Source organism: Heptranchias perlo, chromosome 32, assembly GCF_035084215.1.
Source record: "Heptranchias perlo isolate sHepPer1 chromosome 32, sHepPer1.hap1, whole genome shotgun sequence".
Taxonomy (NCBI): Eukaryota; Metazoa; Chordata; class Chondrichthyes; order Hexanchiformes; family Hexanchidae; genus Heptranchias; species Heptranchias perlo.
This window is the reverse complement of record NC_090356.1, coordinates 24,887,579-24,911,814: the sequence shown is the minus strand read 5'-3', so window position 1 is coordinate 24,911,814 and position 24,236 is coordinate 24,887,579. Positions and strand designations below refer to the sequence as shown.

At 42.7% G+C, this 24,236-nt stretch overlaps 2 long non-coding RNA genes across 4 annotated transcripts in view; one reads left to right on the top strand and one right to left on the bottom strand.

Moving 5' to 3' along the window:
- The window catches only part of LOC137300862 (uncharacterized), a 310,362-nt gene that overhangs the window by 247,988 nt on the left and 38,138 nt on the right, over window positions 1–24,236 (bottom strand). The window contains exon 1 of one of the 3 annotated variants that reach the window (XR_010958168.1): window positions 19,868–19,998. The exons of the other annotated variants lie outside the window; for them this stretch is intronic. This is a non-coding gene — a long non-coding RNA (uncharacterized lncRNA). Of the gene's footprint in view, window positions 1–19,867; window positions 19,999–24,236 lie in introns of those variants that run through there. 3 annotated transcript variants of the gene reach the window in all.
- The window catches only part of LOC137300864 (uncharacterized), a 42,238-nt gene continuing 37,834 nt past the window's right edge, over window positions 19,833–24,236 (top strand). The window contains exons 1-2 of the long non-coding RNA XR_010958170.1: window positions 19,833–20,071; window positions 23,011–23,116. This is a non-coding gene — a long non-coding RNA (uncharacterized lncRNA). The remainder of the gene's footprint in view (window positions 20,072–23,010; window positions 23,117–24,236) is intronic.

Sequence of the window (24,236 nt, the reverse complement as noted above, 5' to 3'; positions counted from 1 at the left end):
ACCGTACCTCAGGAGGGATATACTGGCCTTGGAGGGGATGCATTACAGATACACCAGAATGATACCATACTTAAAGGGTTAAATTAAGAGGAAGGGTTGCTTTGGGTTTAAAAAATTGAGGGGTGATATAAATGAGGTGTTTAAAATGATGAAGGGATTCAATAGAGTAGATGTAGAGAAACTATTTCCTCTGGTGGGGAATCCAGAACAAGAGGGCACAATCTTAAAATTAGAGCTAGGCTATTCAGGAGTGAAATTAGGAAGCACTTTTTCACACAAAGAGTAGTGGAAATCCGGAATTCTCTCCCCCAAAAGGCTGTGGAAGCTGGGTCAATTGAAATTTTCGAAGACTGAGATCGACAGATTTTTATGAGGTAAGCGCATCAAGGAATATGGATCAAAGGCGGGTAAATGGAGTTGAGTTACAGATCAGCCATGATCTAATTGAATGGTGGAACAAGCTTGAGGGGCTGAGTTGCCCATTCCTGCTCCTATGTTATGATTCCACAAGCACTGGAGCCTGCCAATACCTCACCCAAAGTGGACTTTTATGATCTATACACCTAACCAGTAAGTGTAGGCAGGTTATTCAACCATGAAGGGAATTATAGGGATGCCCGATCCGGTCCTTATCAGGTATCTACATTTGTGCACTTTATCACAAGGCTCCTGAAGAAAGATAGGATTGTGGCCCAAGCAATTTCTGGGCCAATTTCTTTATATAGATTATATATTTTTTTCCTATGGGCAGTTTCCCTCTTTAGAACAGGAATTTATTGATGTACACAAAAAGTGAATCCACCAGGCAATGGGCATTCAACTTTCCCACATTGTTAATTAGCTGTTAAGTTCATTTTAATTATTTGTCAACTTACTGACTAAATTTAAATTTATTATAATTGGATTATTTTAGGTCTGGAATGACGCGAGTATAATTTGAGAAATAATCTGAGGCATGCTGCATTGTAATTAAATTCTGACATGTCTTCCGAGGGAAGTAAAAGTGCCAATGTTGTTATACTTATATAACAAACTTGTGATTAAATAATTACATATTTCCATTTTCTTGTGAATCTTTTCTCCCTTTTCTTGAGTTCTCATAAACACCAAGCTGGTTTTTTCCATGCCTTTGTGTGTAAATGGACCATCTAGTCTTGTAGTCCCACTCTAGGGACTTGGGCACAAAATCTAGGCTGACACTTCAGTGCAGTGCTGAGGGAGTGCTGCACTGTCGGAGGTGCCATCTTTCAGATGACACGTTAAACCGAGACCTCGTCTGCCCTCTCAGGCAGACATAAATGATCCCATGCCACTATTTCGAAGAAGAGTGCTAGAAATGTATAAAACACTAGTTAGGCCATAGCTACAGTACTGCGTAGAGTCCACATTACAGGAAAGGTGTGATTGCACTAAAGAGGAGATTTACAAGGATGTTGCCAGGACTGGAGAATTTTAGCTATGAGGAACGATTGGATAGGCTGGGATCGTTTTCTTTGGAACAGAGGAGGCTGAGGGGAGATTTAATTTAGGTGTATAAAATTATGAGGGGCCTGATAGAGTGGATAGGAAGGACCTGTTTCCCTTGGCAGGGAGGTCAATAACCAGGGGGCATAGATTTAAGGTAATTGGTAGAAGGATTAGAGGGGAGTTGAGGAGAAATGTTTTCACCCAGAGGGTGGTGGGGTCTGGAACTCACTGCCTGAAAGGGTGGTAGAGGCAGAAACCCTCAACTCATTTAAAAAGTACTTGGATGTGCACTTAAAGTGCCGCAACCTAAAAGGATACGGACCAAGAGGTGGAAAGTGGGATTAGGCTGGATATTTCTTCTTCGGCCGGCACAGACACAATGGGCCAAATGGCCTCCTTCTGTGCCGTAAATTTCTATGATTCTGAGAGCAGGGGAGCTCTCCCAGGTGTTCTGGCCGATATTTATCCCTCAACCAACACCTCAAAAACAGATAATCTAGTCATTATCACATTGCTGTTTGCGGGAACTTGCTGTGTGTAAATTGGCTGCCGCGTTTCCTACATTACAACAGTGACTACACTTTAAGAGGTACTCCATTGGCTGTGAAGCGCTTTGGGACATCCTGAGGATGTGAAAGACGCTATAGAAATGCAAATATTTCTTTCTTTCTTTGTATTCAACCAAAAAAGTCCCATGTTTGCTGAGTTTGATGATCTCATTTGGAGTGATCAGTTGCTATGGTGAACTGAGAGGGGAAAAGGTTAGCCAGGTTTCCCACTCCTAATTACCATTCTGCTGGGAAGTGCAATTGTGTGAACTTCAGATGAGGTGAGGCTTGACTGTTATGCTCTCCACGGCCAGGCTTACTATATGTCACAAGCTTAATATCAAATTCTGTATTTATTGACTTACCAGCACATTATTTCTGTTGCTGCATTATTAATGTTTTAAGAATATCTTGGGTAGCAGACATCTTTCAGAAGTTAGGGCAGTGGGGTCCCTGGAAGTGCACCGATATTTACAAGGGAACAGTGCACAGAAAAGTTTGAAAACCACCATAGTGTAGATAAATGTTTAGAATAATTTCATACTTCAAATTTAGCTTGAAGATCCCAAATATGAGTTCAAATCCAAAGTTTGAGTTTAAATTAGGGCCTGCGATGTCCTGTGTTTTCATGGTTGCGGAATTTGCCCTACAGCAGAAATGGTAGCAGTCTTTATTGCAGCGTTTGTTGGACTTTCCTTTGCTCTTGCTCATTGGGTGCCAGTATTTCCCCATCTCTTATTATTTAATCTCCACATTGAATCTTCAGTTGCAAATTGACAGTGGGGCTGATGCAGTACATGTACTGGGTGGGACAGTGTAAAGAATAGGCTTCATATTCCAGGGCAATATAGATAAAACCACCACCATTACCTTTTTTTTTCCCCATTATAAATTTTAAGGGGAAAAGTGTTGGGGCTGTTAATCTTTGCCCTATTATCCGATTTCCCACTCCTGCCCATCGGCTTCCACATCATCCCCGCTGGATTCGGATGGGAGTCAGCGGGGAGAAAATAAAATGAAGCCGGGTGTTAAAATGGCCCCCGCCTCACGCTGCGGGCAGCCGAACAGATTGCCGGCTCCGCACACCCCAGGTTAAAATTGGGGCTTCGGATTTTCAGCAACTTTGAAAGCTTTCCAGAAAAATGTCTGTTAGGACTGCGGCAAGCATGAAATCCCCCGGGTTCAACTCTGAGGCTGTGGAAGTGTTTCTCAGTGAAGTTAGGCAGAGGAGGGATGCAATGTTTGGAACCCTGTGACATAGTCCTATAAGAACAGTGCAGCAGCAGTGACAGAAGGTGGCCAATGCAATCCATGCAACTTGGCCGCCCCGCAAATTAAATCTTATTGCCAGAGAAGGTTTAATGACCTTACCAGGTCTGGTAAGAGAAGCCAGGCACATCTTCCAAGAATACCCTGAATGTTCTCCTAACTGTATTAACATTCTTGAAGTACTTACCATCAATGCGCATGAGGTAGCATGGGGCCCTTTACATCGCCAGCCTTCACTTGCATGTGGTCCTTCACAATTCTTACATGCTTGATGCCACTAAATGCCTCATTTGATCGTAATTGTTTGTCTTATGCACCCATCATCATCCCATTATGATCTGCAAGCTGACAACGGGGTTTGACTGTATCTCATGACAACCCAAGGCCATTCTCACTTCTAGAATTCTTTTTAAAGGAGAGGGCAAGCCATAATAGGAGAGAGACATTGGCGAGAGGTGGTGGACTTCCAAACCTCTCTCTGCCCTCTCACCCCATAAGAGGAGGAAGTCTTAGAGCTCCAGCAGAAGGAAGCCAAAGAGGAAGTTAGAGTCACAGAAAGTAGGGGGGGCAGCTGCAGGTTTGTTTCATGACATTCTGTTTCTCTTGTTTCTCATCCATTTTACCCTATATAACCTGTCAGAAAATTATATCATAAACCCTCTTGTCACTCCAACTAAAAGTGACATGTGAACTCTGATCCTCAGCAACCTGTTGTAATCTCTTCTTCTCTGCCTCAAGATGTGTCCTGCATGGGCTGTCAATCACTATCTCCTCCCAAACTGCAACTCAGAGACTGAGTGAGAGGGGAATGCAGAAGAGAGCAGGAGCAATTGGCTCGAGCATAAGGAGGAAAATTTTGATGACCAGAAATGTTAGGAGACATTGCCACTTGGCTGAAAAGCCTGGGGGCCCAAATTGCACGGGTCCTGTTTTAAGAAGGACGCATGCAGGTGGCAGGACAATTGGAAGAGTCCCCTATCCCCATGATGGATAACTTCTTGGCACTCCAATCCGCCCAGGAGCATGTGGTAACACCAAGCAGATCTGCAGCGGAGGCCCAACTACAGAGACCCTAAATGCAATCTATGTTTCCTCCATGGATATCAGACTGCTGCCATGGAAGCTTTGACTGTTCAATTAGAGAGAGCTGTCTGTTTTGGCCTCCAAACGATAAGAGGTGGAATACGAACAAGTACATCACAGGACTTCACTGATCTTATTGGTAATATTAGGTCTGCTTTCCCACAGATCAGTGCCCACGCAGAGCCAAGTATCCTGTACTGGTGGCATGGCAGGAATGTGCTCAAATAGTGGTGTTATCTCTCAAAATACCAGCCCCGTCTGATGCTTTCACATTTGGCAGAGGAGGAAGACTGTGGGTGCCCATACAGCAACACGAGAGATGCAGGACCAGCTCATGACTTAGCTGCTGTGAGATGAAGACCACCTCAATCTCAGGAGGCTCAAGTTCACACACAACAGCCAGCCACCTCACAGACTCCTGCCACTTGGAGCACCAGATTGAGATCAAGAGTTCACCCTGACACCAGAGGGAAGAATGGCAGTAGGTAGCACTAGGTACAAATATGCACCTAAGTTTTCATTACGAAAGTGCCAGGCAGGAAAAGACCAACTGGTCCATCAAGCCTGCCCCACACAATTAAAATTACGTTTGCACTAAAGTTGTACTTTCTGACATTGGAAACGGAATTCAGATGGCAAGGGAAACTGTGTGAGTTGATCCGCACAGAAGGTTCTGTAGATGATATGTCAATTTTGAAACAGATGCAAAGTGTAGAGGATTGTTGATGCTATAGCCAGATGTGGTAGTCAAGAGAAGGTCTCTTCAGGCTGCTGCCGTTGCTCCTCGGGCAATCGAAGGTAGGAGCGCCTCTGCTTGCATCCTCAGGTGTGGGATGCCAGCAAGGTTGCAGACACACATTCTCCAGTATAGTCTCTCTAGTCATTCCTTCTCCTTTTCTTCTTTGACCAAGGATGGAGGGGAATCCCGAATGGGAAATTCATTCTGTTCCCTCTCTGAAGGGGCGGGGTTGGGGAGAGGTTGGGGGGTGGGCAGCAGCCCCCCAGCAAATAGGAAGACAGATGATTATGTAGTCAGGGGCAAGAAAAACGAAAGAACATTTTTCAGAAATGGTGAAAAAAATAAGAATTTTATAACTGTGTTTGGCTCTTTAAATTTACTTCCAGCTTCCCCAAGCACCTAGCAACCCTGGATGCCTGTTGCATATGGGCATAATTGTTGCTGAAAATGAGATGGTAGCTACAGAAAATGGAATGTCACTACATGATTATCGCCTCATTTAAATATGCCCACTGATTTTAGGGTGGACACTCCCACTGTCTACCAGAAATTATGGTTGAAAATTGGGAGATAATAGGCAGGACTCCAGAGCAGATGTGTCTTTTCCATGTCCACTTAAATATGTTCTGATGTTCAGAATATTTATTCAATTGATGATTTTGGTTTGTATCTTGAAACCTTGCATTGATATTATTAGCACTTTCATTTTGACATCTTTAATTAATGGTGTTTCTTGTTATTTGTGCCTCGTCAGTGCCTTTTTATTTATTGGGTAGATTTATTAGCCAACACTGGCCCCTGCTGCTCATTAATGGATTAACAATATTGTACTGGGAATAATTTCCTTCCTTTCAGAAAAAGGGGTTACTAACCCTTTTTAATGACCACCAAGCAAAATGATCTTGGATAGAACTTGGCATCCTGACTGGTCTGAATTCCTTTGTTCTCAGAATCTCCATAAAAATTTCTAGCACTGACTATGAATTTATCACAATCCGACATGTGTTTAGATTCTATCCATCTGTTTTCCCAAGCATATCAGCCATCCATTAAATATTTCAATAGAATCACAGAACGATACCACGCAGAAGGCGGCCATTTGGCCCATCGTGCCTGTGCCAGCTGTTTGAAAGAGCTATCCAATTAGTCCCACTCGCCTGCTCTTTCCCCATCCCCATAGCCCTGCAAATTTTTCCCGATCAATAACAGTAGGAAGCATTGAGAAAAGAGGGGGAATGTACAAAGTAAGGAAGATTTTTTGCTCCCACATGTAGCCACTTAGCTTTAAGCGGCCATTCCATGAATGGTTCCCAGTTGGATAGTGCCAACTATTACCTATATCTCTTCCTTCACCCCCAGCCCCTATTAGTGAGTTCCCTGCAACGGGGCCAATGTGTTGGTGACCTAACCTCATGAACCTGACAGAGGTCAAGTCACTACACTTAACGGTGCATATTGTGCACAAAAAGCAGTGCTCCCCTGCCACTGCAGTGGACAGCAGAACTGACCCCTATAAGTCTACAGCTATTATGCTGAGGCTCACTTGACGCACTGTGGGGAATTCTGGTTGCAACACATCAAATGGGACATAAATGCATTGGAAGGATACAGAGAAAAGCAACAAAAGAATAAGTAATGAGGAAAGATTAGAGAAACACACATTCTAGAGTGAATGCTAAGTGGTGACTTTATTGTCATAAATAAAATATTAAATGGCACAGGTAGGGTGAACCCAGAGGTCCATCAGTAGAACAAGGGGACTAAACTTTAAATTTGTAATAAGTAAATTGAAATAGATCTTTAAAAAAAACACAGCCTGCAGCCCCTGTTCCTTCTTGGGATGGAAATCAGGGGAGCAGAGGGGTTGGAAATTGGGGCAGAACCTGTTTCCACTGAGTTATCATACCTTGAAAGCTGCAACGGCAAATTTCAAAAGAGAGGACGGACACTTCTGCCACCCGCCACCTCCCTCCCAAATATAATTTGGGGACATTTCTGGGGGAAGGGAGGGGATTCCTGGACTCACCCTGAAACCCCACCAGGTACCCCATCAGTGCAGCCAGTGGTACATACGCCTGTAGGAAGTGTCGTATGTTGGACCCACTAAGAGGAATTTAAACAGTAATTAACTTCAGATTGATAGCTCTTTAACTTGGGGCCTACCATCCTCAGAGCTGCAGAGGAAAAAAATCTTACAACTTCATCTCTTCGGCCATCTGGTCTGTGGCTACCTCCTATTTGGAGCAGACTTGTCTGTTGTGTGGGCACCCCTGTAGCACTGCTACTAGCACAACGGCACTATTTGAATTTCTACTCCAATATCTTCACTCAAAAGGTGATAAATTACATAGAATTTACAGGCCATTCAGCCCAACTGGTCTGTGCTAGTGCTTATGTTCCACACGAGCTCCTTCGACCCTACTTCATCTAACCCTATCAGCATTTCCTTCTATTCCTTTTTCCCTCATGTACAGGTCGATAAAAGGTAGCAGCACAATTAGATAAGGCCATAAAAATAGCTAACAAAATCCTTACTGTTTTGTATCCAGAGACATGGAATACTTAAGCACAGAGGTAATGTTGAACTTGTCTGAAGCATTAGTTATTGTGTGCAGCCTTGGGCACCACATTCTAGGAATGAAAGAAAGAACTTGCATAAATGTTTGAATGATTTATCAGTTAAGATTGTAAAATCAAAAATGCTAATGGGGTTCGAGGTGCAGTTGGATTTATGCTGTACTCGAGCTCACTGAGTTGAATGGCTTCTTCTTGTCCTTGAAATTTTTACTTTTTTTTCCCAGATTGAACAGCAGAAGTCAGAATTATAGCAATTTATAACTCAGTAAATGGAATAATAATCATCGAATTGAGAAATTCCAGTCTTTGGCTGTCAAGCTCCATGAAGATAAGTAAGCTACGCAAAGTTGATTCATACTCATTTGTCCTCATGAACGTGGATCTTAATGCAAATCAAAGTGCTTTCCAGAGACTCTACATGAATTGGGATATCATCAGTTTATGACCCCACTGGAGTACACCAGGAGTACTACTCTGCTGGCATGAAAAATGATCAGATACGCTCGGTCTTCTCTGGTGTCATTGCACCTGTCATTCTTAATGTAGAACTCAGTTGGGAAATCATTATTGTTGCCCTTTCTGCAGAAGTTTTAAGAAATCCAGTGGTCTCATACTTGCAACATACAGACTAGCCAGTGAACTTCTTGCTTGTCTACTTTGTAATTCTCAAGTTGTCTGGTTGCTGTGCATAAAGGTTCTGAGTAATGCTGCAGTTGGAGTTTATTTTACTATTGAAAGGTGTGCAATTCTGCTGCATGCAATGGTTATCATGTTACAAAGGAAGGTGCATTCCATTGTTCCTCTTGATGTGACATCATCCTTATTTAATTTCTAAGATAAGTTAAATGCAAATACAGTCAGACTCTTTCTCCTCGAATAGGATTCCAGCGAATTATGAGTTGCAGCATTCACTGTCTTTGGTGACTTATTCAAAATCTTGCTTTTTGGGAAACATCCTTCTGAACTGGATCAACTTAATATTGCACCTTAATGAAACAGCAGTGAAGCCACCAAGTGTTGTAAGTTAGCACTGTATTTGGTAACTCTGCATATAGGGTCAGCTAACATGTCTGCAATGATTCAAATGTATTAAGGAAGCAGACTATGAACTGAAGAGTGTTGATGAAGAACATTTCCAAGCAAATTGTCAAAGACTTCCTTGACAGGATTGATCCAAAAGTAATGAGCTACGTGTCCTTCAAAAATATGCAGCTTGAGCTCAAAGCATATATCTTGCTTTTCATGATGCAAAAGAACATGTTCAGCCTCTCTAGAGAATCACATGGATGAAGAAATTATGCTGCTATTGGATCTGGCGTCAATTAGTAGATTCAGGACGGATCAGTGTGAGTCAATATTTCCAAAACAAAACCTAAAAACATGCACTTTTAGGAAAACTCACACCAAAGCATTAACCTTTTGTTCCCTATTTTAGCTTCTGATCAACCTGCCTGGTTTACTCGGATGCTGTTTGGTAGGAGAAAATATAAATATGATTAAAGACTCGAAAAATTGAGTCTTTTTTCATTAGAGCAATGCAGATTACAGGGTGATATGATAGAAATATTTAAAATCATTAAAGGATGAGTCAGGGTAGATAAAAGCAGACTGTTTCCAGTAGTTGAGGGGTTAAAAACAAGGGGCCATTGATATAAGATTAAATGTAAAAGTTTTAAAATAGAGGGCAGGAGAAACTTCTTTACACACTGTTGTGAGGCTGTGGAATTTACTTCCAGGGTTAGTAGTTGAAGCAGAAATCATGTCAACATTCAAAATTAAACTGGGCAGGTGGGTGAAAGAGAAGAGGTTGAAGGGATATGAGAACAGGGTGGGTAAATATGATGAGAACTATTTGCTTGTGTGTCGAGTGTAAATGACATGTTGTAATTTGTATGTATTTTTAACCTGCTGTGAACTTCAACATTTTCTATCTTCAAACTCAACTGAAATCAGGGTGAGATGCTCCTCCACATGCTCTTACACTGATCAAGATGCGATTCATCCAAGATAGGAGCTGCTTACATTTGCTTACAAATACTTCTACTGTAGTCAAGAAAACTATTCTTAAAAGACACAGCGCTGAGCTTTGGGATTAGATCTTGCAGATGTCAGAGAGTTGAAGAGTCGTTTGTGGCCAATTACTGAAAAGTAGAAGAAACTTTTAGTTATATGTACTTTAAGTACTTTCATTCACAGAACATGACAACGCTTGGCCTGTCTCCTCATATATCAGCTTCCTTTGGACAAAATCACCGGTGACGTACAGAAAATCAATATATTCAAAGGGATCAGTGTTAATCAATATTATCAAAACAAAACTAAGAATCTGTTTTGAGGAATGATCACATCCAAACGTCAGCCTGTCCTTCCTTCTATTTGATTCTAATTAAACAGCTGTGAATTTCAAGCAAGTTCTGTTTCTAAATCCTTAAAACACAAGGCTAGAAACTACTGTCATTGGTTAATAGCGGTCAAATAGATAACATGTTTGTTATTCTTTAACCTCTGTTAAAATAGCGGACAGAGGAATGCATTACGCACTTGTCTGTTAGTGTCACCAAAGGTAATATCTAACCTATATTATTCTTTTCACCTGTTAAAAAGGTCTATTTTGTTGTACTGGAAATAAAAATCAATACTCATTACAATATATATATCTATATGTATGTATATAGTTCTCCATATTATTGAAAATCTTGCTGATAACACGTACTTATTATGTCACGTTTTATATTATAAAACCCAATGTAAACATTTCCAATGGGAATTCCAAAGTTTAAATTTCAACTTATTTGTATTGCCATTAGATGGCACTGTAATGGGAATTCCAATGTTAAAGTACAATACTGAGCTGTAAAGGTTACCAGTCATGTCACTAGGTGGTGCTGCATTAGCTTTCCCTCGCATATTTTCTGAAAAAATGTATGCACTATTTTCGCAGTAACTAAAGTTTTTAAATTGCAAAATATGGCTTAAAACAAAATAGTAAAATAATCACATTACGTACTTCACAATAACATGATTAAATTTATCCATTAATATTGTATTTGATGTCTTATCATACCCCTCATTAAAGTATTTACTCGAAGACCTCACCTGCCTGGCTCTCGACTTAGCTCAGAGCTGTGATTCTGTTAGTTGAAGATTGTGCTGTTTGAACACATGCAGTGTACCTGATTTTTTTCCCCCAGAATGCATCAGTGGCATTTGGTCAGTCAAACTCCTGGAATATTTTTCATCAGATTCCAACAATTTCTGTTCAGTTGTTTTTCAAAATTATTTGAAAAAAAAGCTAGAGCACAAATTCCAAAAGTTTTGTTCAGGTAAAGTTTGTGTGAGTGTGTGCGCGTGTATGTGTGTACGTGTTTGCGTGTACATGTGTGTGTACTACTACAGCGCATGTGAGAGAAACGCAACAAAGTTAGATGATAGCGTTAGATGAAGTAGGGAGGGAGGAGGCTCGTGTGGAGCATAAACACCGGCATTGACCTGCTAGGCCGAAAGGCCTGTTTCTGTGTTGTACATTCTACGTAATGTGAATGTAAAAATAAAATAACAGACTGCACTGTTTACACATCTGTTGCAATTTTTGTTTTGCGCTCTGCAAACATAAGAAAGCATACTAAGCTGAGACAGACAGCTCAAAATCCCCAGTCCTGGGGGTGCACCGCAGCTACAGAAACAGTGCGGGCAGACTGGAATTCGGGACATAATCCTGTTGCACCACAGCTCTCGCTCATTTTTAAACACTGTCAAACTCTGCTTGAAGCACAGCAGATGCTTCTTGTATCTGTCCTCCACAGCTCCTTGCAGACGTTGGTAATAGCAGCAGACTGTAGGGATGACAGAAATCTCGCTAGTGCCATCTCCAGTGCCCCCAACATTAAGTACACCATAGTAAGGTCAGAAATAGTTTGCCCCTATGCAAATGACCCCATTCCCGGGATTTGACACTGGGTCAGAACCACAACAGATTGGTAGCCAGAAGTCTTGCACCTGTGCACTTTCGGCAATGGAATAGAGTCCCAGAAATTTCAGGCTTAGAGTGTCTGGTGTATTGTTTACATTTCCTTAATCATGGAATTCCCCGCACCCAGAGCTGTCAGTCCTCTTACCTTCACTACTGAAATGCCAAAAATCCACCAGTGAGCCAAACCTCACATTCCACTCCCACCAAACCACAGGCTCCCCCACCCCCCCACCCCACCAACCCCCCGGCAGTGGTGACACCGACAATCCCACTGCAGTACTGTCAAACTTCAGGGAGACACCCACTCCAGCTCTGCCAAACCCAGGATCATTTCCCCGGTGCTGCCAAAGTACAAGATTTCCCCACGCACCGCTAAACCCCTCTTCCCCGCTGGAGTACTGCTAAATGCCAGCATCTGGAATTTCCATGGGATTCTCCCAATTGGCAGATCGGCAGAAATTCCGCTTGGGAGAATCGCTGAGGAAATTGCCGATGAAGGCACCTAGCTTCAACTGGTGTACTGTGCTTGATACCTTGCTGTGTATTCTCAGCTTTAAAAATGGTAGAGGATAAAAATTAAGACCCCGAAAATCCACAGACCGTGATCCTGACGTAACCAGAGTTTCAGGGTACACATATGAACATACGAATTAAGAGCAGGAGTAGGCTATTCGGCCCCTTGAGCCTGCTCTGCCATTTGATAAGATCATGACTGATCTGATTGTGACCTCTGCCTACTATAACCTTTGACTCCTTGTTAATCAGGAATCTATCTAACTCGGCCTTAAAAATATTCAATGACCCTGCCTCCACCGCTCTCTGGGGAAGGGAGTTCCACAGACTCACGACCCTTTGAGAGAAAAACTTTCTCCTCGTCTCCATCTTAAACGGGAGACCCCTTATTTTTAAACTGTGCCCCTAGTTCTAGTCTCTCCCACAAGGGGCAAAATCCCCTCAGCATCTACCCCTTCTAGTCCCCTCAGGATCTTATATGTTTCAATAAGATCACCTCTCATTCTTCTTAACTCCAGTGTATACAGGCCAAACTTGTCCACCTTTCCTCATAAGATAATCCCCTCATCCCAGGAATCAGTTGAGTGAACCTTCTCTGAACCGCCTCCAAAGCAATTATGTCTTTTCTTAAATAAGGAGACCAAAACTGCACGCAGGTAAGTGGGAGAGCATTTCATTCGCATGGGGCCGTGGGCACAATCGCCTCTACAGGCACATCCCTGCCACCTGCCTTCCCCATTCAGCCTGAAAATCCAGGTGGGGGTTGCTTAGGCCCCCTCTAAACCCCAACGAGTCCCCCTTTGCCCCTACAACCCTCCGAGCCCCCTTGCATTTCTCCAATTTTTGCCTCTTGCACATCCCCGATTTTAATCGCTCCACAATTGGCGACCGTGCCTTCAGCTGCCTAGGCCCTAAGCCCTGAAATTCCCTCCATAAACCTCCCCACCTCTCTCTCTTCCTTTAATACCCTCCTCAAAATCTCTTTGGCCCAGCTTTTGGTCACCTGTCCGAATATCTCCTTTTGGGGCTCGGTGTCAAATTTTGTATGATAATCGCTCCTATGAAGCGCTGTGAGACATTTCAGGACGTTTAAGGCGCTATATAAATGGTTGTTGTTGTGTAAGGGGGGCCAATCTCGATTATTTTTTTTTTAAAGAGTTCCATTATTTGGGATTCTAGGCCATTTTCATGGCCTGGACCCCCCCCCACCCCCGCCAAAGTGTGGCTCACTTCTGCCCACCTGGAAGTTGGTACATCTCGACTCTCTCCGCATACTGTTTTTCAGTTTTATGACAGGTCCCGACTGAGCTGCAGAAGCAGGATCTCCCAGCAGAGACCTCCCCAATGTTATTTGTCGTGTTAGGGATGGGCAGAGATTCCACCCTTTTAGAAGGCTGCCTAGAAAATCATGGAAACTGCAGGGTGCAACTTGTTGCTGTTTTCCAGGTGAAGTATTAGCTGTAATAATCATAACATTGGCCCCCTTGTTCTTGCAAACTATTGTCCCATGTCCAACCTCCCTTTGCTCTCCAAAGTCCTTGAATGTGTTGTCACCTCCCAAATCCGTGCCCATCTTTCCCGCAACTTCATGTACGAATCTCTCCAAGCAAGTTTCTGTTCCTGCCACAGCATTGAAACGGCCCTAATCCAAGTCACAAACGCCATCCTCTGTGACCGTGATGACCTATCTCTTATTCCTCCTCATCCTCTCGGCAGCCTTTGACACAATTAACCACACCATCCTTCTCCAATATATCTTCTCTTATCCAGCTGACTGGGTCTGCCTTTGTTTGTCTCCACTTTCATCTGTTCAACTGTAGCCAGAGCAGCTCCAGAAAGGCTTCTCCTCCTGCCTGGCATTATTACCTCTGGAGCCCTTGGTCCCCTCTTCTTCCTCATCCACATGCTGCCCCTTGCAAATCCATCCTAAGATATGTGGTCAGGTTGCACATGTACGTTGACGACACCCAGCTCTACCTCACCACCATCTCTCTTGACCCCTCCACAGCCTCTATTGTCAAACTATTTGTCTGACATCCAGTCCCGGATGAGCCGCAAACTCCTTATTAAACATTTGGAAAACCAAAGCCATCGTCTTCGAACCCTGCCACAAACTCCTCACCCTTGCCACCAATTCCATCCCTCTTCCCCATCACTGTCTCAGGTTGAACCAGACTGTTCACAACCTTGGCGTCCTATGTAACCTTGAGCTGAATTTTGGACTCTTATATCCTATATCATAAAAGCCACCTCAGTCCCTGCCTCAGCCCATCTGCTACTGAAAGCCTCTTCCATGCCTCTTCCACCTCCAGACTCGAGTATTCCAATGCTCTCCTGGTCAGCTTCCCATCCTCCACCATCCATAAATTTCAGCCTATCCTGCATCAAGTCCCTCTCGCCCATCACCCTTGTGCTCACTGACCTACATTGGCTCCCAGCGCCTCAAATTTGAAGTTCTAATCCTTTTCATATCATTTCATGGTCTTGTCTCTCCCTATCTCTGTAACCTCCTCCAGCCCTACAGCCTCTGAAAATTCTGTGTTCCTCCAACTCTGGCCTCTTGCGCAATCCCCACTGCCTTTTTGCCCCACCATTTGTGGCTGTGTCTTCAAACCTCTATGCCCTACGCTCCAAAATTCACTCCCTTAACCTTTCCGCCTCTCGATCTCCTGCTCTTCCTTTCAAGACCATTCTTAAAGCCCACCTCTTTGACCAAGCCTTTGGTGAACCCTCCTAATATCTCTTTGGTGTGGCGTGGCGTGATGGGATGCTTTTCTACGATAAAGGCACTATATAAATGCAAATTGTTGTTATCCCTTTCAGGGAAACAAAACATGGTCCAGGGCGCCCAATATACATACAAGCATAAAGAACAAAGTTTTAAAAAAAGCATAACAATCAGGAAGCACTGCGTCTTCCAACATCTACTATTAAAATGAAGCTTAGGAAAGCAGATCTTGGAAGTTTAAAGTACATTCACCATCATCCAGAATCAATCTGTATATAAGGAGTCATGGAAGCAAAAGTAAAACAGTTGCCAGTAATTTAGACGATCACTAGAAAAAGCCAAATTTAATTTTAATGGCAAGGATTATTTTCAACGCTAGTCAATAAGTATGGAAGGCTGGTGGAAAAGGAATCATTGGGTAGCTGCAAGAAGAAAGGTAACAGTTGGAACATTTATAACTCTCCCTCCCCTCCTCCAATTCGCAATCCTCTTTCCCTCCTTGCTCCTTCTCCCCTCCTCTCTCCATCTCTCTCTCCCCTTCCCCTTGTATCTCCCTTCACCCACTCCCACCTGCCTTGGTCCAATTATCTCCTTGCTCTCTAACGCTGCTTGATCTGAATATTGCACTTGGCTCGTGACTTCCCCAGTGCAATACCACAGGAGAACAACTAGTATCTATTATTTGTTAAATTCAGTATGCAGGGCACGCAGTTCATCAAAAACTTTAAAGCAAAGCTTGTTCCTATGGGAAAATCCCATTACAGTGCCTGTGGTACCTGTTACATCTGTAGCTGATGATTGATGTTCTCAATGTTAAGAGTGTCACACCCTGCCTGTCACAGCCGGTGATACACGCAGTAGGTGTGATTAACAATTGCCGACTGGATTCATTATAGTAGAATTCACTTGTTGAACTCACTAAACGTTATGTATTCAGGATGAGAAAAGGCCATCAAGCCTATACATGCTCACTCGATTTCCTACTGGGCTCATTGCCAAATCTCTTCCCTTCCTTTCCCCCATAAATATATATGGTAAAATCGACCATTGACCTCACCAAATATAGTAACAACTGCCTGTTCAACTCACTAAAACATTGTGGCTGATAATTGTTATGAAGAGGAGAAAATCAACGACAGCGGTTCTCTCCCAAAAACCTTTCTAATTCTCACTCTCCCCCTCTTGCTCTCTGATCACTTGCCTCTCCTCTCTTCCCCTCCACCCATTCTTTGCTACCCTTCCCTATTCTTTCCCCTCTGCCATCTCTGCACACCCTCTCCTCCCCCTGAACCAGGAGAACTGTTTACTGTGACCCTGAGAATGACAAAACATACATGGGATGAAGCTTATCAGAGGCAAGGTGAATGGGCAGGTAGGATAGAAGTACTTCACACAGAGGGCACTTTGGCCACACCTATTGTTACACCAGTACTTGGACATGCCATAAGAGATAGGCTGCCAGAGTTTTTCCATCTGCTGCAAAATGACCTATATACAACATCTGGATCAATAACTGCTCTTCCCATAGAAGTGAAGGTTATGCAACAGGAAGCTTCAATTATACAGGATCCTTCCAAGTCATCCCAGAAGACACCTGCCACAATAGGCAGTCTGAAATGCATATACATATCAGGGAAATTACAGCCATTATGCTTACAAGGGAGAACATTGTCATCACTTTTCCTCTGGAAAGGAGGCTTCAGCTGGAAAGGACATACAGTACTTACCAGGTGGCAGGGTTCCCTTGAGTGAAAACAATCACACATAGTACCCATGTGCACATCATCCCTCTTCATATCTCAACCCATATCTCAAGAGAAACAATTAATTATTGTTCAAGTGGTATCTCACTACAGAAATGTCACCATGCACATCAATGGCCATTATCCAGGAATCAGCCAAGAGAGTTTGAAGAAACATGGGTGGATGGCTCTTTGGAGAACAGGGCTATCCTTTGCATCCACAGTAGCTGACTCCACTGAGAAACTCCCTAACAGCAGAAGCGCATGTTGGCCTGGACACCTCAGCATCTGTTTGCTGTTTCTCATCTGCCAACTTAACCTTCAAGAAAGTATGGCATGTAGCTTAGGCACATTGAAAGTGTATGCGCAAAATGCCATTTTTTGGATACAATGCTTCAAATGGTATTTCCTAGAGGGTGTGACTGTTCCCAACTTAGGACTGTGGCATGCTTAGTGTGCCCCAACAAGAATAGGTGAGATGGACCTGGGTTACTGCACTGACTTGGTAAATGATCTCCCTCCAGGCAGCCAGCACATGTACTTTTACTGGACTGTGCCAACTTCCTTTGGTGCACCTCCTGCAGCAGCATCTCCAACTCTTCAACGTCAAAGAGTGCGATGTGGCTGCAGCATTTCTTCTGGAGTGTGGCTGAGCTACTGGTCCCCTGAATTTCCCCTTCTGACATTCCTTGTTCAGTTGGAAGTTGTCTTGAGCAAGTTGAGTGGTCAGTGTGTTGACCTCAAATGTATCATCCAAGCTAACTTTTGTCATGAGAAAATGTTTTTCCCTCCAGCTATTTTTTTAAATAATTGTTGTTTCAGCTGTGCTGTGATCAACTGGTAACTTTGTTTCCACACTTCATTCTAAAGTTCTTCTCTCTGATGGGATCTCCGTTTGTCTCTTTTACTTTGTTCACCTTCATTGTTTTCTGTTTCCCTTCTCGTGTTTGATCAGGTTTCTTCTGAAAGGTCTTCGACCTGAAACGTTAACTCTTTTTCCTTCTCCACAGATGCTGCCTGACTTGCTGAGCTTCTCTGGCATTTTCTGATTTTACTTCATTCTAAAGTCTGTTTGTTCTATCTACAGGTACACATAACTTTCTCTACTCATACATGAAAGTTGAATGTTTATTTCTGTAAGGCTCCTTTGCTTGGCTCATCATTTTTCTATCTGACAAGAAAAACAATGAGAGCTATCCTTAATTACCGTTTAGTTGCAGTGATATAAAATAACAATGCAATGTCCTTTCTTCCCTAATTCCCACTTCATCCAGTTCCAAGAGTTGTAAAATATAACCCCACTTTGCCAGCACTGTTTTATTGTTTGGAAAAGACGCCTTTGCGTTTTCACCTTGAGCTTAACTTCATGTTGGATCTTCAAGTAATAGTAATAATACACTGTAGGAACTTGCAGAACTGTGACTGTATTTTACATCATGACAAATACTCTGACCCTCTCTGGAGCAGTTTTTGGGATGATGTCATAGCCAACATAGTCATAAGTGCCAACAGTCAGAACCTCTGCAGTGTTGTCCATTCTTTTTAGCTCCAGCCTCTACTGCCTCCAGCTTTTCAAATTAAGAGTCACCCAGCATGCCCCGAAAGTTGCTTGTGTGCATGCAAAGAGTTTTGCTGATATCACTGGTTTGTAAATGATTTGTTTGGGTTGTTGTGGCATGCACATTGGAGGCTTTGGAGATCCACAAGAGCAATCAGAAAGGAACAGGCTGTATTTTGCTCTCATGAGCAATATGTAGGGCAGTTTGTGGTATTGTATGAGATTGCAGAATATTGCAAGGCTAAAAGGAACCCCACTTATGTTGCTTTCATTGATTTTTGTAATGCTTCCAACCTAGTGTCTTGTGTGTTCCTCTTGAAGAAATTGGAAGCTATAGGAAAACATGGCTAATTCTTGGATTTTTTTCTGGGATGTATACTCCAGCTTCAAGATCTGTGCATGGCTGGATGGGAGACTCATTGCATCTACCTCTCTCAAAAAAAAGGTGAGCTAAGGTTGTCCATTGCCACTCATCATATTCAATATCTTTATCAATGGCATTGCAAAGGATGGCCTCAGAGTGTCAGTTTTGGGCATTTCTGAAATGTGCTCCTTTTTGTAGATAATACTTGTGTTGCTGGTAAACTCACTTGAGGACCTAATACATTTCATCATTATTCTTTTTAACTTCAAAAGCAGAATTACACTAGACTCAAAAATGCTGGAAAATGATCACAAAAGTGTAAAAAATCAAAATTTACCTAAAAAATAAAGTTTGCACTCACTGTGCACATATCCTCCTTCTGAAATGTCTAAATCCACCACTGCAAAAAGTGCACCTCTATGTCCTTAAATAAAGCTGGCAATATTGAGGATACCTGCAGCTGCATTCCCATTGTAACTACTTTTCATATGTCATTTAGATGAGGCCACAGGGGTTCAGTGTTGAAAAACAAACTGAATTGCAGAATGTGATTCCAAAACATTATTAAAAAAAAACATATTCAGGTAATAAAGCAGTGGCTTTGGTCAGAAGTCTTTATTCACAGCTGTTTTTCAGTTGTTTTTGAGTTTTCAGCATTCTCTGAAGTTGTCAGTTTTTACAAATGTTGTAGGTTGTCATGTTTGCAAAGGGTCTACACCGGAAATATTAAGCTCTATCTCTTTTCAGATGCTGACAGACCTGTTGTGTATTTTCTGTTTTTACTTCATAATAACATGGAGGACTCAGTGACACTAGTAAGTGTACAATAATTAAGTAATTAAGTGTACAATAATTAAGTGTACATAAATTAATTTAGGATTGCATCACTCCTGGGTGTAGAGGGAACACCAGGCATTTTGCAAGTAGACACGAGAGATCATTGCCCAAATGTCCTGCACTGTGGTTTGGAATAGGATTTGACCTATACTTACTACTTACTTACAGTTCAATAAAGACACTAGAAGGTTGGTTCTGGCTTGAATTGTTAGACCTTTGGTTGAGGCCCCAGTAAAAGCCTTTGGATAAGATCAAAGGGCAATTTTTACCACCATCAGCTGTTGAGCACATTTGTACTCTTAACTTTATATCACACACTAATTTCCATCTTCATACACTTCAGAAAACATTATCTTTAAATGTGCTAGTTGATGTACATTACAACATGAAAAGTTTTTACATTTTCTTTCTGGGACTGTCCTCCACTTACCGCCGGAATGAAAACTGGAATGATGTTATTTAGTTCATTTACCTGAAAAGGGGTTGAATCTTTTTGTTTGGAAAACCTTTTTTTTGCTTTTCTGAGGGCACACACGTGCGCTTCTTTACCCTGTAGCTTCCACCGACCATCTCACTAAAAACCCTCGAAAAAGAACAACCTTTCCTTCCAGAAGCTTCGATAAGGAGCGCAAGCCTCCTGCGGGCCACTTCTGCGCAGCTGCCAGAAGTTCTTGAGGTAAGCAGGACCCGCCATTTGAAAATCTTTTCACTTTTATAGTGTTGACTTTATATAATTATATGTTTAAAAATAATGCTAGCTAAAATATTAGGTTATATGAAAATTGTTCCCCTTAAAAAATATTAGTAGCTGTGCTTTTCTTTCCTTGCTCTGGTCTTAAACATGATGTGGAGATGCCGGTGATGGACTGGGGTTAACAATTGTAAACAATTTTACAACACCAAGTTATAGTCCAACGATTTTATTTTTAATCCCACAAGCTTTCGGGGGCTTTCCCCTTCCTCAGGCGGTGTGGAAATGGTCTTAAACAGACCTTGGACCACTTCATAGTTTCCTCAGGCGGCTCATGGCTGTTGGACTTGGGGCAGCCGCTAACATCTGAACTCCCGCACCAGGTTTTTAACCCTTAAACTCTTCTATGTGCAAGTTTTAATCAAGATTCTCCAGCAGAATAAGGGTTAGCCGATAAGGAGAAACGATATCAGTTCTTAACGGCATGGATATGCACTATCTATGCTAGGCATGTTATTAGAAAACTGGCAAAAGTTGACCAACAGCTTCAGATAAATAATACAACCCCCGCACCATACACACATTGAGGGAAAAAAATCATAAGTGAAAGCCTAAAGGGGAAGACACAAAATTGGTGGTACATTCCTTGGAGAGTCACGGTCACCTAGAAAATTTAGAATTTGTACATTAACATATGTTCATTCTGATTAATTTTCAGTACTTTCATACTTAGCAATTGATAGATTTTTAATCTTAAGAAAAAGAAAAGCAACATAACATTTGGATTTTCAACAGACCATCACTTCCTCAAAAGTTGCCTCAACAGTTACTCTCCCTGCTGTCCAATTTCACAAAGGCACTCTCGCCCCACTGGACCAGTTCACAAAGACGCTGTACCCCATTTAACCCCTTACCTTTCACAAAAACATTTTCTTCTCCAACTTTCCCAGTTTGGACTAGTTCTCTTCTTCCTCTCCCTACTCAATTCAACCTGGAACTCTTCTCCAACCCAGATAAGCTGGTAACTTTTATTACAAACATCCAATTCAAGCTAGTAGTCATACCTCTTCCAGAATTCATGCTGGCAATCTTTCCACCCCTCCCCTTACCACATTCATGCTGGCACTCTCCCTACCCAATCCCGCTGACAATGCTGACAATCTCCTTCCTCTCAAACTCCAAAGGGTCACTCCCAGCTTCTCCCCTCTTTCCCTTCTCTCAAAGCACTGCTCCCAGATTTGACCCCTTCATTGCCATCAACTTCACCCTTTAATTTTGATACATTTCTTCCTCCAATTGTCACTCAATTTTCCCCTATCATTGTCATCCATTTCCCTCTTCAATTACTATCCATTCTATTAAAATCATGATTTTAGTATTCATACCCTAACTCTCTTGCTTGAAATCCACACGTTCAGCAAAGACTTTAGACCCATTCTGTCCAAGTAGACAATGCAGAGATAGAAGCATGAATGAAATGTCCATTTGCTGCTTCTGATCATCCCAGGTATATGAAGGTTTGCTGGACCCCTAGCTTATAACATGTCATTAGTCCCTAGTTGGCAGAGCTTTGGCTCTCGAGCCAGTGGACTCACAGCAGGCAGACTTGCTAAGTCCCACAGAATCAGTACGGGAGATTTTCCTGGGTCTGTATCCAGGTGCTCTGGATTGCTTGGGTGCGGAGATTACCTGAAAATCAGACAGTAAGAGTGCACTCCTCTAAAGGACGAGTCCGATTTTCCTCCATTTAAATTAATGGAGGAGTATTGGGTGGGTTAATTTAGAAGCGTGCACTCCGACTTGCCAGATTTTTCAGTATTCGCTGTGCCCAGGCAATCCAGTGCTACTGGGTGCAGATCCAGGAAAATCTCCCCTCAAGAGTCCATCCCAATTCTGCTCACGATGAAGAGAAGCATCCTGTATATCTTGGAGCTACACATACCTTTACATCCCGTTCCAGTTAAGACATAGGCCATGGAGGTCTTTTCTAGGACAGTACTGACTTCATGGAATCCTTCCTTTTCCCTTACCTGCAAGGAAAGTTTTGGCACAGCCTCAAGATGATGTGGGGCTGGAAGAGTCCTGCATCTGTTTGAGTCTGCCAGCACTGGGTTGACTATCTTCAATACTACTGCCACCAAATCACATATATAGCTGTGGTCCATTTGATATTGTTCATGGTTAGTTGGAGATTGACCCAGAAAATACATTGTTAGAGTGCAGTTGGAGTGACGACAGGATGCCTAATAATGATTCTATCATATTGTTCCTCCCAGCCAGATATGAAATCCCTGGTTGCTCTGTTAATGTTGCTTCAAGCCAGGAGACCAACAGTACTGATGCCTGGCACCCAAGACCAAATATATTTTGGCCTAGCTCAGCCACTTGTTTCTTTGTGGGTTCTTGGTGCAGAGGGACCACTGAATCTTGTTTAGAATCATCTTGTACTTTTTTAAAATCAGATTTGATTCCCATATTGGTATTGCTGATAAGTTTTTTAATTGTCACCATTTGGGAATTATTGTTGATGCATGATGTTTTTCCCCTTATATTGTTCTGGTTTGCATGGTCACAATATAAGATAGGTTTGGATGAACAAAGCCCATCAGTCCATTTGATCTCATCTGATCAGCATCTAACAGTTTCCTAAATAAATCAAGTGTCCTGGCCTCAACCCATCATTCCTGGCACGTTGTTCCAGTTGTCGATCACCCCGTGTATGATATCTGTCCTAACATCGCCCTTCACAAAAGTGAATTTGTGCTTTCTTGTCTTGCTGCCCTGAAAGTAATTTTTCCAGTTTAATTTCTCTATCCTGTTGAGTATCACATGTCACTTTGAGGTTCCTTCGGCGCTGTCTCATTTCAAAGCTGAAGAGGCCTCTTTATCAAGTCATTAATCATTGCTCTTCCCTCTGACACCAGGGATCAGCTTCATCACTCTCCTCTACACCGCTTCTAGCACCTGAAAGGCTCGCCTGCATTTGGATGCAACCTGAACAGAGCACTGGCCTCAACTTTAATTTGACTGGTATGCAAAGAATTTAAGTAACAAAAAATTTAAAATTAGAATTATAAGATTATTAAATACCCCTTTAATTGACAATCTAACATATACCTCCTCTTTAATTGACTGTTTAACATATGCTTCCATTTTAACTGACAGGTGTTCTCTACCAATATCTGTAATACTTCAGCACAATTGAAAAAAAGGTTGAAATGTCATCCTGCAGGCTTTTTCCTGCTAGTCATAGATATGATGAGGAATAGCACACCACACAATGTAGTACAAGATGCTGGTTTTGCTTCCATTTCAATAAGCGTGTCCAATGATACAGGCAATGACTCCTACTGCCTCCATATAAACCCGTGCTTATTGTGGCATGGGGCGATCTAATCAAGTCACCAGCACACTGCAACTCACCAGCTCTGCTCCGAACACCACAGGAATCTAATTGACATGCCCACCGTTCCATGACTGTTAAACTACCCCAGATTTCATAGGATACGCTGCCAGAAATAAATACAGAATTACGGATGGTTTGGAAGAAGGTAATGAGGCTGTACTCTGGGTTATTTAGATGACATTATAAACTACATTTCAGCAGCCTGAGTGATTTATGGGATATGATTTTAACTTGCAGCCGGGAACCCAGCCCGTCCCTAGATATTTGCGTGGGGAACCTGGAAGCCAAATGAATGCGTCGCAATCTGCGATCGCAACTTAATTGAAGGTGAGTATTTGAGCTTCTGGGATTCCCATGCGACAGGCAGCCGGAATGACAGACTGTCTGTCAGAAGGGAAAGGATCCGCGAATCAGAGAGGTGGCCGGTAGCGGGAGTGAGATCATGAGCCCTGGAAAAAATTGTTGTGGTGGGGGGAAGTGGACGATATCTGTCGGGGGGGGAGGTCCAGCATCAGGGATTGGGAAGTCCAGCATTGGGATCGGGGGGGTCCAGCGTCAGGATCGGGGGGTCCAGCATTGGGGAGCAGTGGTGGATCCAACATCACGGTTGCATGGTGGGGGGGGGGGGGTGGGGGAACCGGGGAGCGACCGATCACGGGGTCACGTTGCACTAGGTAAGCTTGTTGGGCCTAACCCTAACCCTAAGTGGGGGCAGGTGTCTGTTGTGTGCACGCATCCAAACCT